Source organism: Schistocerca gregaria, chromosome X (genome assembly GCF_023897955.1).
Source record: "Schistocerca gregaria isolate iqSchGreg1 chromosome X, iqSchGreg1.2, whole genome shotgun sequence".
Taxonomy (NCBI): domain Eukaryota; kingdom Metazoa; phylum Arthropoda; class Insecta; order Orthoptera; family Acrididae; genus Schistocerca; species Schistocerca gregaria.
In genome coordinates, this window is record NC_064931.1 from 602,928,797 (window position 1) to 602,940,836 (window position 12,040).

General features: G+C 35.8%; 1 protein-coding gene across 4 annotated transcripts in view; it reads right to left on the minus strand.

The window, feature by feature from the left end:
* LOC126297586 (rho GTPase-activating protein 190) overlaps positions 1-11,497 on the minus strand; it is a 296,415-nt gene extending 284,918 nt beyond the window's left edge. Inside the window, exon 1 of one of the 4 annotated variants that reach the window (XM_049988556.1) lies at positions 11,137-11,497. The gene's annotated coding sequence lies outside the window, so the exon portion shown is untranslated. The remainder of the gene's footprint in view (positions 1-11,136) is intronic. The other 3 variants (XM_049988559.1, XM_049988558.1, XM_049988561.1) reach the window with 3 other exon arrangements.
* Between the last annotated feature and the right edge of the window lie 543 nt (positions 11,498-12,040).

The following is a 12,040-nucleotide window of genomic DNA, read 5'->3' on the forward strand; positions in this document are numbered from 1 at the left end:
ACTTGTGCTCGGTCTTTATATATGTAGCAATAATAAACAGAACACAAAAATGTCAAGTAAATATAGCATATTATGATAACAGTATCATCAGTACCAGAGAAATTAAGATAATAACTCTGTGGGGAAAAAAGTTGATATAATGTTCAATGACGAGTTAATGTTGTATTTTTCATAACGTGGATTTGATTTTCTAACTAGTACTCATTGTTTAGAATAGAATAATAGGCTCAGTTACTTTATTACCTGTCTCCTTCCTTAAAATAACACCAGAATTTTTTTTTTAAATATTTCATCAACTAACAGTTCTCAAACACAGTCTAACGTAATGTCTGATTTGTATGCCAATGAAGTTGTCCCTCCTTTCCAGAAATATCATTTTAGATGTTTCTGTGTCCTGCCCCTTACTCCAAGAACATATGCACATTTGCACAGAACAAGATACAGCTGCATGCCAGACATACCATTTTTACAGGTGTCATTGATACATAATAGCCACAAACATGCAAGTAGATGATATACAAAAAAAGTAAAATGGGTTTGGGTTGTTTGGGGAAGGAGACCAGACAACAAGGTCATCCGTCTCATCGGATGAGGGAAGGAAGGGGAAGGAAGTCGGCCATGCCCTTTCAAAGGACCCATCCCAGCATTTGCCTGGAGCGATTTAGGGAAATCATGGAAAACCTAAATCAGGATGGCCGGACGCGGGATTGAACCGTCGTCCTCCCGAATGCGAATCCAGTGTGTTAACCACTGCGCCACAGTGAAATGGGAAAGAAGTGTGTGAATTCTGTAATTAATACTCATTTACATAATGGATGAGATGGTGTTTTTACCATATTCATATATAATGATGTAGATATGTAATGACGATGTAAATAAAACAGAAAGAAACTTCCACATGGGAAAAATATATTAAAAATAAAGATTCCAAGACTTACCAAGCGGGAAAGCGCCGGCAGACAGGCACATGAACAAAACACACAAACACACACACAAAATTACGAGCTTTCGCAACTGGCAGTTGCTTCGTCAGGAAGGAAGGAAGGAGAGGGAAAAATGAAAGGGTGTGGGTTTTAAGGGAGAGGGTAAGGAGTCATTCCAATCCCGGGAGCGGAAAGACTTCCCTTAGGGGAAAAAAAAGGACAGGTGTACACTCGCACACACACACACATATCCATCCGCACATACACAGACACAAGCTTGTGTCTGTGTATGTGCGGATGGATATGTGTGTGTGTGTGCGAGTGTACACCTGTCCTTTTTTTTCCCCTAAGGGAAGTCTTTCCGCTCCCGGGATTGGAATGACTCCTTACCCTCTCCCTTAAAACCCACACCCTTTCATTTTTCCCTCTCCTTCCTTCCTTCCTGACGAAGCAACTGCCAGTTGCGAAAGCTCGTAATTTTGTGTGTGTGTTTGTGTGTTTTGTTCATGTGCCTGTCTGCCGGCGCTTTCCCGCTTGGTAAGTCTTGGAATCTTTATTTTTAATAGATATGTAATGAGATATACTAGAATGTAAATTATATAAGAATCACCAATTTTTGAATGTGTTAAAATCTGTATATTTTTAACTAAGAAGCACACGGACATGTATAAATTAAGGATAATAAATAAATATCTGAACACATTTTGTTGTTGTCCAAGACCAGTTTGACAGGTTAAAGAATATAGTACGTTCCAATGCTACACCTTCCATTAAACTTCATTAGGACTGTGGGCAATTCAGAACTGCATGAGGAGTCACTATTCTAAGCAGCTCTATGGAATGGATTCAGATCCATAAACTGGCAATATCAAGAATGAATGAAACATATGTGAACAACCTTCATTCCACTCACAACACTATACAGTTTAACTTCTCGTGGCCGGGATTCACAGTCCTTTAGAATGTTTTAGAGGACATCATAGTCACTATTTACCTTAGAAATTCTTTATTGCACTACTGCAGTTTCAGTCTTCAAGCCATTTTCAAGTGGCACTGCAAAAGATTTTTACTTCAGCACATTTCAAACTTTAAAATCTTCCGACTTGTATAATACAGTAACATCAGACAAGTGCAGATTGTGTGAGAACATCGATTTGTAACAATTTATGTGAATGCCGTTAACAGTGATAACATTTCACATAATTTACATCATTTCACAATGTACAGAGCTTCACACTCATCTGATGTTACTGCATTTTTACACCGAAAACGACCTATTTTTGACTATTACTTGTATATATGTTGGAGAATTTTGAAGACTGACACATGTTGAAGCAAAATCTTTTGCAGTACCACTTGAAAGTAGTCCAAAGGCTGAAATTACAATAGTGAAATAAATAATTTCCACACTCAATGGCAAATATGATGGCCTTTAAAATTGTACAGTTTATTAATTTTCTCCATTGTTGACAGTGTTGTTGCCGTGATGGTATTACGTTTGCAAAAATTATAAGAAAACAAACTGCCTTCAGTCACTAACTGTGATTTCATTAATAAACAATGCATTTCAGATCGTTAGGTGCTTGAAATCAGTTTTACACCATCATTTGAGACAGGTTAACACTGGTTTCGTTAAATGTACACTAGATGATAAACTGTATAGTTACAGTTTTTACAAAACTAAGACAAAAAAGAGAATTACTTATCATTTCTTGTAGTGGTTCTATCTACATCTGCAAATAAACTCTGCACGCTATCATATGGTGTGTAGCAGAGAGTACCCTTTACCACTATCAATATTTTTTTTCTGTTCCACTCCCAAATAAAGCAAGGGAAAAATGATTGCCTATCTGCCTTCGCATAAGCCCTTATTTCTCATATGTCATCTCTGTGGTCCTTATGGGAAATGTATGCTGGCGATAGTAGGGCTGTTCAGCAGTTATCTTCAAATGCTGATTCTATAATTTTCTCAATAGTGTTCCTTAAAAAGAACACTGGCTTCCCTCCAGGCATTCCCATGTGAGTTCCTGAAGCATCTCCATAATACTTGCATGTTGTTCGAGCCTACTGGTAAGAAATCTAGCAGCCCGTCTCTGAACTGCTTCTATGTCTTCCTTTGATCTGACCTGGTGCAGATCCCAAACACTCAAGCAGGGCTCAAGAATAGACTGCACTAGTGTCTTATACCCACTCTCCTTCACAGATGAAAAACACTTTCCCAAAATTGTCCCAATAAACTGAAGTTGACCCTTCACCTTCCCTATCACAATCCTCACAAGCTCATACCATTTCATATTGCTTTGCAACTTTATGCCCAGATATTTTTATCAACAAGATTGTGTCGTCCAGGACACTACTAATGCTGTATCCGAATGTTACAGGTTTGTTTTTCCTACTCATTTGTATTAAATTACATTTTTCTACATTAACATCTACCATTCATCACACCAAACAGAAATTTCGTCAAGTCATCTTGTATCCTCCTATAATCATTCAGCTTTGATACCTTCTCGTACATCACAGCACCATCAGCAAACAGCTGCTCACCATGTCCACCAGATCATTTATGTATACAGAAAACAATAGCAGTCCTATCGCACTTCCCTGGGGTACTCCTGACAATACCCTTGTGTCTGACACAGTCTTCAGATACAGCATGTGTAAAAATATTTACAGGCATACAAGCATTTTTAGTTTCACAGTACATCTTTGCAAAATTTAAACAAGTAAAACAGTATCTGAATGTAAAGATGTTACATTTTACACTACTGTTTGTACCTGCTAAACCAACAACTAATAGAGGAGCTTAACAGGGAAAATTTGAAGTAGGCCTCAAAATCAATTATAATATGACTAAAAGAATGTATAATCAACACACCACTGATAAAACAGCGCAAGATATTAACTACATCACGGAACCAGCTGATGAATTTTTGTGTTTGAGGCAGTCGAAGACGGCAACTGGATGGACAGGAAAAGAAACACAGAGAATTAACAGTGTGAACACCTAGGAATAGTTTTTTTTTTTTCACTTTTAAAGGTATTCATTAGCAGTACTGGAATTTCACCTCCTAATGGTGGTAAAGGCCAGCTACTCAGTCTCCAGAATATTGTAGAATTCAGATTTGGAATTATAAATTTCTCCTTTCTGCTATCTATGAAGTCTGTGAGATAGAGAAATGCATACACTTTCTCCCGATTACTCCACTATTTAATCACTTCATACACAAACAGTCGATTGCTGTGGAAATCAGACTGTAAGTGCCACAAGAACACACACATTTTTCCATACTGTTTTAACAGTATTCCTGTTATTTACATAAATTCCATAAAATAGGCATAGTTAATTTTGAAGGTCTTGTTTTCAAGCTTGTCTTCTTTATTTATAGCTGTGTGTATACTATTACTGAGCTGTTTCCATTTGCTCTTCTACCCAAAGTTTCTTGGAAAAAAATATCTGTACTGTTAAACCATTTATGATTATCTCAAGAACCATTATGAACCGGAGAATTTTTTTATTTTTTGCAAAATTCTGGTTCTTGCATCTTGACGAAGAGGTGTTTCAGAAAAAAATTTGAATTTCCTTAATTTTGTTGTATTATTCATTGTTTTTTTAACTTATTTTTTAGCTTCAATAGTAATGAAAGTATATTTCACTAACTCTGAATGTGTATAATAGAACACTATCTTTTTAAGGTCACAAACAATCAATCAACATAGTCTTGCCTCCAAGCATTCACAAGTACACATATCTTACAAAACTGGTAGTAACAAATTGCACAAATAGTTAAGTATAATATTGTGTTGGTTATGACCCATTCTGTTCTCATTAATTATATTTATGTATGTATGATCACATGTCAGCATACATGTTATCCCTTCTATTGACCACAAAAATCTTTCTATCACTAAAAATGATCCTAAGACAAATAAATTATTAACAACGAATGTGGAAGTTATGTCTGAGCAGAATTTTGTTATTACCTCATAAATAAAAATATGTTTCAGACTTTCTTGACTTATTCCACATCCATGACAGTCATTTAACTTAGAATCTATGGCAGGAACAATAAGTCCCTCATAAATAATACGTAATCTTGTTTTATGACATGTTATACATTCTTGAGGGACTTTTATCCATGGATCTTAGCAACAAGAAGTATATTTAATCTCATCAAACCCATAAAAGTTATAAAACAGCTTTACAAGGAAAAACAATATAAATAAAAAAGACTGAAGATCGTCTGTCAATACTAACAAAATCAATTCATGATTCACAACATTGGTTAAGTAATGTTCCACAGCAGTTCATATATTTAGCTGCAAATCTGAGCAAGAAAGGGGGGAAAATACGATACAAGCAAATACGAATCCCGAAGTCTATCAATTTCAGTTCAAAGGTGGGTATGTACAAAAGAGTGTTTTCATTCAGTTAACTGTCATTTCCTGGCAGCTTCACAATTCAATCTGAACATTAAAAACAACTTCAAGAAAGTTGGAAAAGAAGATTGTGGCTAGCATCTTAGTGAAACTGATTTACATTCCAAGAGAGCACAAGCTCGCACTGGACACGTAAATTCATGGTGGCCTTTTTTAAGGAACAAACCTATCATTTCCTTACAATGATTTAGAGAAATTGCAGAAAATCTGCTTTCACTGGTAGAAAAGTCTATGGTATGCATCTTTACCAAAAGTGTTAAAGAAAGAATCTGTGTGTAACAAGATTCATTTCATGTGGCACATGATGACAAAAATGCCACATACTGATATGTAAACTGCACAAATAGCAAAATCATTTACTTGAACTCAGAACATGGCAACTTGATTTTCTGCAGAATCTGAATATAGTTATCCTCATCACCACATTTATTTCTACATCAATACCAATTCACTTTACACACATTTATCCAGTGATGTGATATCTGTTGCTGCAATCAGCAGTCCGAATATGCATTTGTGCAGCTCTTCCCAATAGTCTGCCTAGTGTAAATCTTTTCTGCTTAGTTACTGTACCCTCCATCAATCTGAACTATAATCTATCATAGATCCCTGGGAGAAAAAACAATACCCAGTAGTTTGAAGAAAACACAGGTCACACTCGTTTACAACAAGGGTAGTAGAAGTGATCCAGAAAACTACCGTCCGATATCCTTGACAATGATTTGTTGTAGAGTCATGGAACATATTCTGAGTTCACACATAATGAGACATCTCGGACAGAATGACCTCCTCCTTGAAAACCAGTGTAGATTCTGAAAATACTGATCATGTCAAACCCAGCTCACATTATTCTCATATGACACACAGAAAGCTTTGGATCCTGGCAGTAAGGCAGATGCAGTATTTCTTGATTTCCAAAAAACATTTGATGCAGTACCACATCTATACTTACTGTCAAAATTACAATTATATGGGGGTATCAAGTAAATTTGTGACTGGACTGCAGATTTTTTTTTTTAAGGGGAAGGACAGAGCATATTATCTCGGATGGAGAGTCAAGTCACTGACAGATGTAGGAGTAACTTTGGGTGACCCCATGGAAGTGTCTTAGACACCAGCTGTTCATGTTACATATTAATGGCCTTGTGGACAATATTAATAGTAAGCTCAGACTTTTTGCAAATGATGCAGTTATCAATAACAAATTACTGCCTGAAAAAAGCTGCATAATTATTCAGTCACATCTTTATAGGATTTCAAAGTGGTGGAAGGACTGGCAACTCGAGTTCAGAAGTGTAAAATCACACCACTCTAAAAAAAACGTAGTATCTTATGACTATGATATCAATGAGTCTATAGTTGGAATCAGCCACACACACACCTGGGTGTAACACTTAGTAGGGATATGAAACGGAATTATCACTTAGGCACAGTTGTGGTTAAAGCAGGTACTTCACTTCGGTTTGTTAGTAGAATACTGGGGAAGTCCAATCAGTCTACAGAGAAAATTGATTACAAATCACTCATACAACCCATTTTAGAATACTGTTCAATTGTGTGGGACCCCTAATAGTGATGTAGGCCCGACAAATGTCCAGTGGGCAGGATATTAACAAATGGAAATTTGCGCACAACCGTTTAAATGCCCATAATCTGGGTGCTTATAAAAAAGTACTTTTTCAAGTTTTTACTGCTAGAATGTATAACTTGAAAAGTAAAATAGGGATGGGCTGATACTCCCTATGCTAAAAGTTAGTAAATATTTACATTTAAACATACAACTGTCATTCTTTGTCTTTACTATTAAGACCGAAAGGAAAGAAGAGAGAAGTATGTTTTTTTATTAGCATTGCAGCTTGCTTTACCAAGGAAGGATGCACGTTATTTACAGTTATTTATCATTTACAATGTCCTATTCCCCCCCCCCCCCCCCACACACACACACAGAGTCTTGAACAGGTCTGTAGTGATAACCTCGTATATATATATATAAACACACACACATTGTCCTCAGGGCATTGGTTTGCAATGTAACACACACTATAAAGTGCGTAAAACCTATGAATATTACTGAAGAATGATTATTGATAACAAAAGTATTATTGAATGTATGCGTTTCTTGATAATAAATGTATCCTTAAATGTTAAACTTTTTCAGTGAAAATACATGCTTTCTTGTCACATGCAGCGATAATTGAGCCAGACTATGGTTTTCTATTCTGCTCCTTTCTTTATCTACTTTTAAATGGCTCCACTGCTGTGAATATAAAATGAGAAAACTAACATAAAAAAGATTTCATAATAAAGAATTGATGCTGAAGATGCTGGAATCGTTCAATTGCAATACTAGTCTATTCCTAGAGAATTGATGTCTCTTGGACTCATGGAATCTGTATTGTCACATGACTCATACCCAATTAAAATCATTATGGATAAAGTTTTTTTTTACTCTGATATTTTAGCAGTAGAATAGTATAAGTAAAAATACTACCTACAGGCTACCTACTTAATATAAACTAGATTTTCTTCAATAATTACTTTTAAACATGATTTTTTTTCTTATGTACTACCCCAAGAACTGAAGAGTTATTAGGGGAGTTAAATTGGGTTGTAAACATAACTATACACTTGTAATGACAAATGTGTAGTAATGTTTACAACCCAATTTACCTCCCCTAATAACTCTTCCCTGACTCTCAAATAGCTTTTTCAACTTCATTACCCCACCAGTATTGAAGAAGTGATGCAAAGCACCTCTTCCAATACAAAATATCATTTTAAATCTTTTTTTTTTTTTTTTATAAGTGTCGGTGATCATTTAATCTTTAAACTTTGGGTATTTGACCAACTTATAAATGACCAGGCATTTTACATCACTAACCCCTACCAGACAGTACTAACGAGGGATGGTGAACGTATATAGAGAAGGGCAACATGAATGATCACAGGTTTGTCTGACCTGAGGGAGAATGTCACTGAGATGCTGAAGAAACTAAACTCGCAAACTCTTGAAGACAGATGTAAACTATCCTGCAAAAGCCTACTACATTTCAAGAACTGGCTTTAAATGACAACCCTAGGAATATACCACAACCCTCTACATATTGCTCACATAGGGGTCATTAGATAAATTAAAGCAAGCACAGAGCCTATGGAATAATCATTCTTTCTGTGCTCCATACATGAACACAATGGATGAAACACTAATAGCTGGTACAATGGGACATACACACTGCCTTGCACTTCACAGTGATTTGCAGAGTATAGATTTTCACAAAGCTGTTTACTGTATTTTAGTCTTGCCACTCCACAACACACGCTCCCGTAACCATATTCTGATTCCTTTGTATCTAGGAGTGTGTCTTATCAAGCTATTCCTTCTTCTAGTCAACTTGTGTCTTAAAGCTCTTTTATCAGCAACTGAATTTTTAACTTTTCATTAGTTACTTAATTTACACAGCTAACCATGATTCTTCTGTAAAATCATATTCCAAAAGATTCTGTACCCTTTTTAGTGTAGTATGAACTGATAATTGAGGCAAGAGGCATAACCTTAGCACCAAAAAGAAGCTACCAAAGAAAATTTTGGTTTAAATTATGATATATTCATAACCTGCTGGACCTATCGAAAGATCATGAATTCTTGCAGCAATGCCCACCTTTACCATATAGTATTTTTTGCCTCCGAAATGTACATACTAAAAAAAATAACTAATGCACCAGCTTAGTAAAAAGAAGAGAGGAACAGATGATCACACACACAAAATATAACTTTAGTGTCTTGAGGAAAATATGTAATTATAGCTATTATTCATTTTGCAACACCTCATGTTTGTTCACAATTCAATTTAAGAATAAAGAATGCTACAACAGCTGACTGTTCTATTTTTTTCATTGGACAACCTGGAGGAAGGTTTAAAATTGTTACTTAATTGCCACAAAGAAATGCATTTCTACATCACATCCACTGTGTTGAGCATCACAGATGTTTCATTATGCATTTGATGAATGTAATAATCTTAAACACAAAGCACATTCAATTTGAGATTTAAATAATAAAAAGCACACACTTGCCTATAAGCAACACTTTCACAAATATAGATTATCACAACAGAAAAACTGCTGAGTAAGAACTCTCCCCCCACAAACTAATGACTCCTGATGTTCAGAGTCATTAAGCAATTCCACAAATAATACAGTTCCCTTGGTGCATACCAGTGTGAACAAGAAAGATATTGGTATAAGCGTTACCCATTTCCTTCTCAAAACTAGTTATCAACAGAAGCAGCCACATATTATAAACAATATGTTTAAAAAGCAAAAAGTGACAAAACTAGTTAACTTGCAGCCATCAACACAACACAGTTGTTTACTTTTCTGATGGTATCTAGTAAATTTAAAAGTACTGATTGCTGAAAAAGTGCTTTTCTTATAAATGATACATATGCATGCATTTACACAGTCCTCATCAAATTATAGAAATTTCTGTCTCAATGTTACCTCTTACATGGAAGCAAGCACAAAAATCACAAAGGGTGACTAGTATAAAACAGTTAACAGGTATTTAACTATGCCATCAATCTCAGAGGTAAGGCTGTGTTCATCAAAAGCTATCAACAATAAGTTATTTAAAACAAACACTTATTATCTCAATTCACAGATGAGGATTCTCGTAAGGTTCAGAGTCTGAAGCCCTATATGATATCTCATACACTGGAATGACAATTATAATGGTACTGAGAACAAAGCACAGTATCCTAGCAGAAGAGCAAGAATGTTTTGTGTGTGTGTGTTTTCGTTTTTTATTATTATCTTATTCAGTCAGCATTATGCAACAAAAAAGAGTCTAAACCTTGGAGAAAATTCTACAGATCAAGATTCTGACATTCACTTCTGGCAAGTATTTTTTTCTGTTAGTTTCCATGTTAAAAGATTAATAACCAGTGAAGGGTGCCATCAGAGCTTTCGATCATGTAGGCCACATTTCTTCACCAAATGAGACAAAATTAATAAACACTGAAATAGCTTGTCTTTCAGTAAAAAAATGAATTAACTCTTCCATCAATGTTGCTAAACAATTCAGGGGGATGGGGGTTAAGTTAGACATTGACACAAAATGCTTAACAGATGCAGGTAGTAAACAAACAAATGTTAGGGCGTCACACTGCTATGTGAGTAACCCAAATGTCATTAATATCGATGACTAACTTTATCCAACTACATGACTCGATAAAACTTTATGTCTAGAACTACCACTTTCATTTAATGTGTCAGTTACTAGAGATATCTGGAAAACATAAAATGCCTCGTTGTGGATAACTCGAAATGTCAAACTGATAGTATCTACGACGTGCCACAGCCAAGATAATTGAAGGTACAGAAAACCACACACACTTCGATTCCAAGCAACGCAGCTGGGGGAATCGCGCCTTATAGAAGAATAAATGTCGTTCTTTACTTACATACCTCTCAATATTTACAAACAACATACTAATTAAAGATCATACGCCTTCCGGATACTTCCCACAAGATGAATCTTACGTCAATTAGCACACAAAAGCACGGCAATGAAACGATTCATGTCATATATACGTACACAAAAAGTTTGTTTTTATCTTTTGTTTATAATTACAAACTACAATGCACCAGTTCACAAATGAGCCATGCAGCCCACGAAAATACAAGCAACGTTGGCCGACTTCAAACACCGCAAAACTCTTAAAAGAATCGTGTATTACTACTTAGTGCTCAAAAGCTATAATATTCTACTCACCCTCTCAAGAATCCACATAATGAAGATTCATTAGCACATTCACATTACTTCTGTTGATCGCATGTGAGTTAATTGACATGAAATGACAACTGCATTTAAACCCCCTTTTTTTTCGTCATTTTTGTCTTGAAATGCAACAGCAGGACGTCCGCCCCCAACTCAAATATCGCATTTCGTAAACTGAGTAGCTTTATTTTTGAGTATCAGGATGAAAATAAAAAAATAATGATCCCATTATTTTCCTCGCGTCAGCTGCCACTATACACACACACAATCAAACAGACGCCATGTTAGATTTTCCGAGCTCCGGTAAGAAATATTCTGCGTTCATCCGATGGTTACCAACATAAGGGATTTGAAGCAAGGATATGTTAGAAATTTGAAGCATCAAGCAAAGTGGTACACCAGTGTCTACAATTCTACATATAGTTCTGCGCAGCATAAAAGACTTAATTCATAAGAGAGACAAAATGTTATAATAAAGCACTTCAAGATAGCAGCTGGTCGTTGCTTTCTATCACGCACGATATTTCATCTGACCACCTACCAGACATCTTCAGGTGATCTGTCGGATACTGATCACCTGAGGAAGGGTCACCTGAAGATCTGTGGAACGTACCCAGATGAAATATCACGCGTTGTGGAAAACGATGACCACCTGTATGCCCGACACTGCATCGGGTATTGAATATTCCTGGAAATTTTCAAGATTCACACTACCTCTCATTCGATTATAGTATAACCGCATTAAAGTAGTCTTCAATCGTGTCACGCTCCGCACTTCGCTTCATTTTGGATGGAAAGAAATGGAGAAGTTTCAATTTTTAATTTGAGTTTCATCACACAGAAACCTCCATAATCAGATTAGGTGTACAAGATAAAATTAAGAGGAAAAGGGCTACTT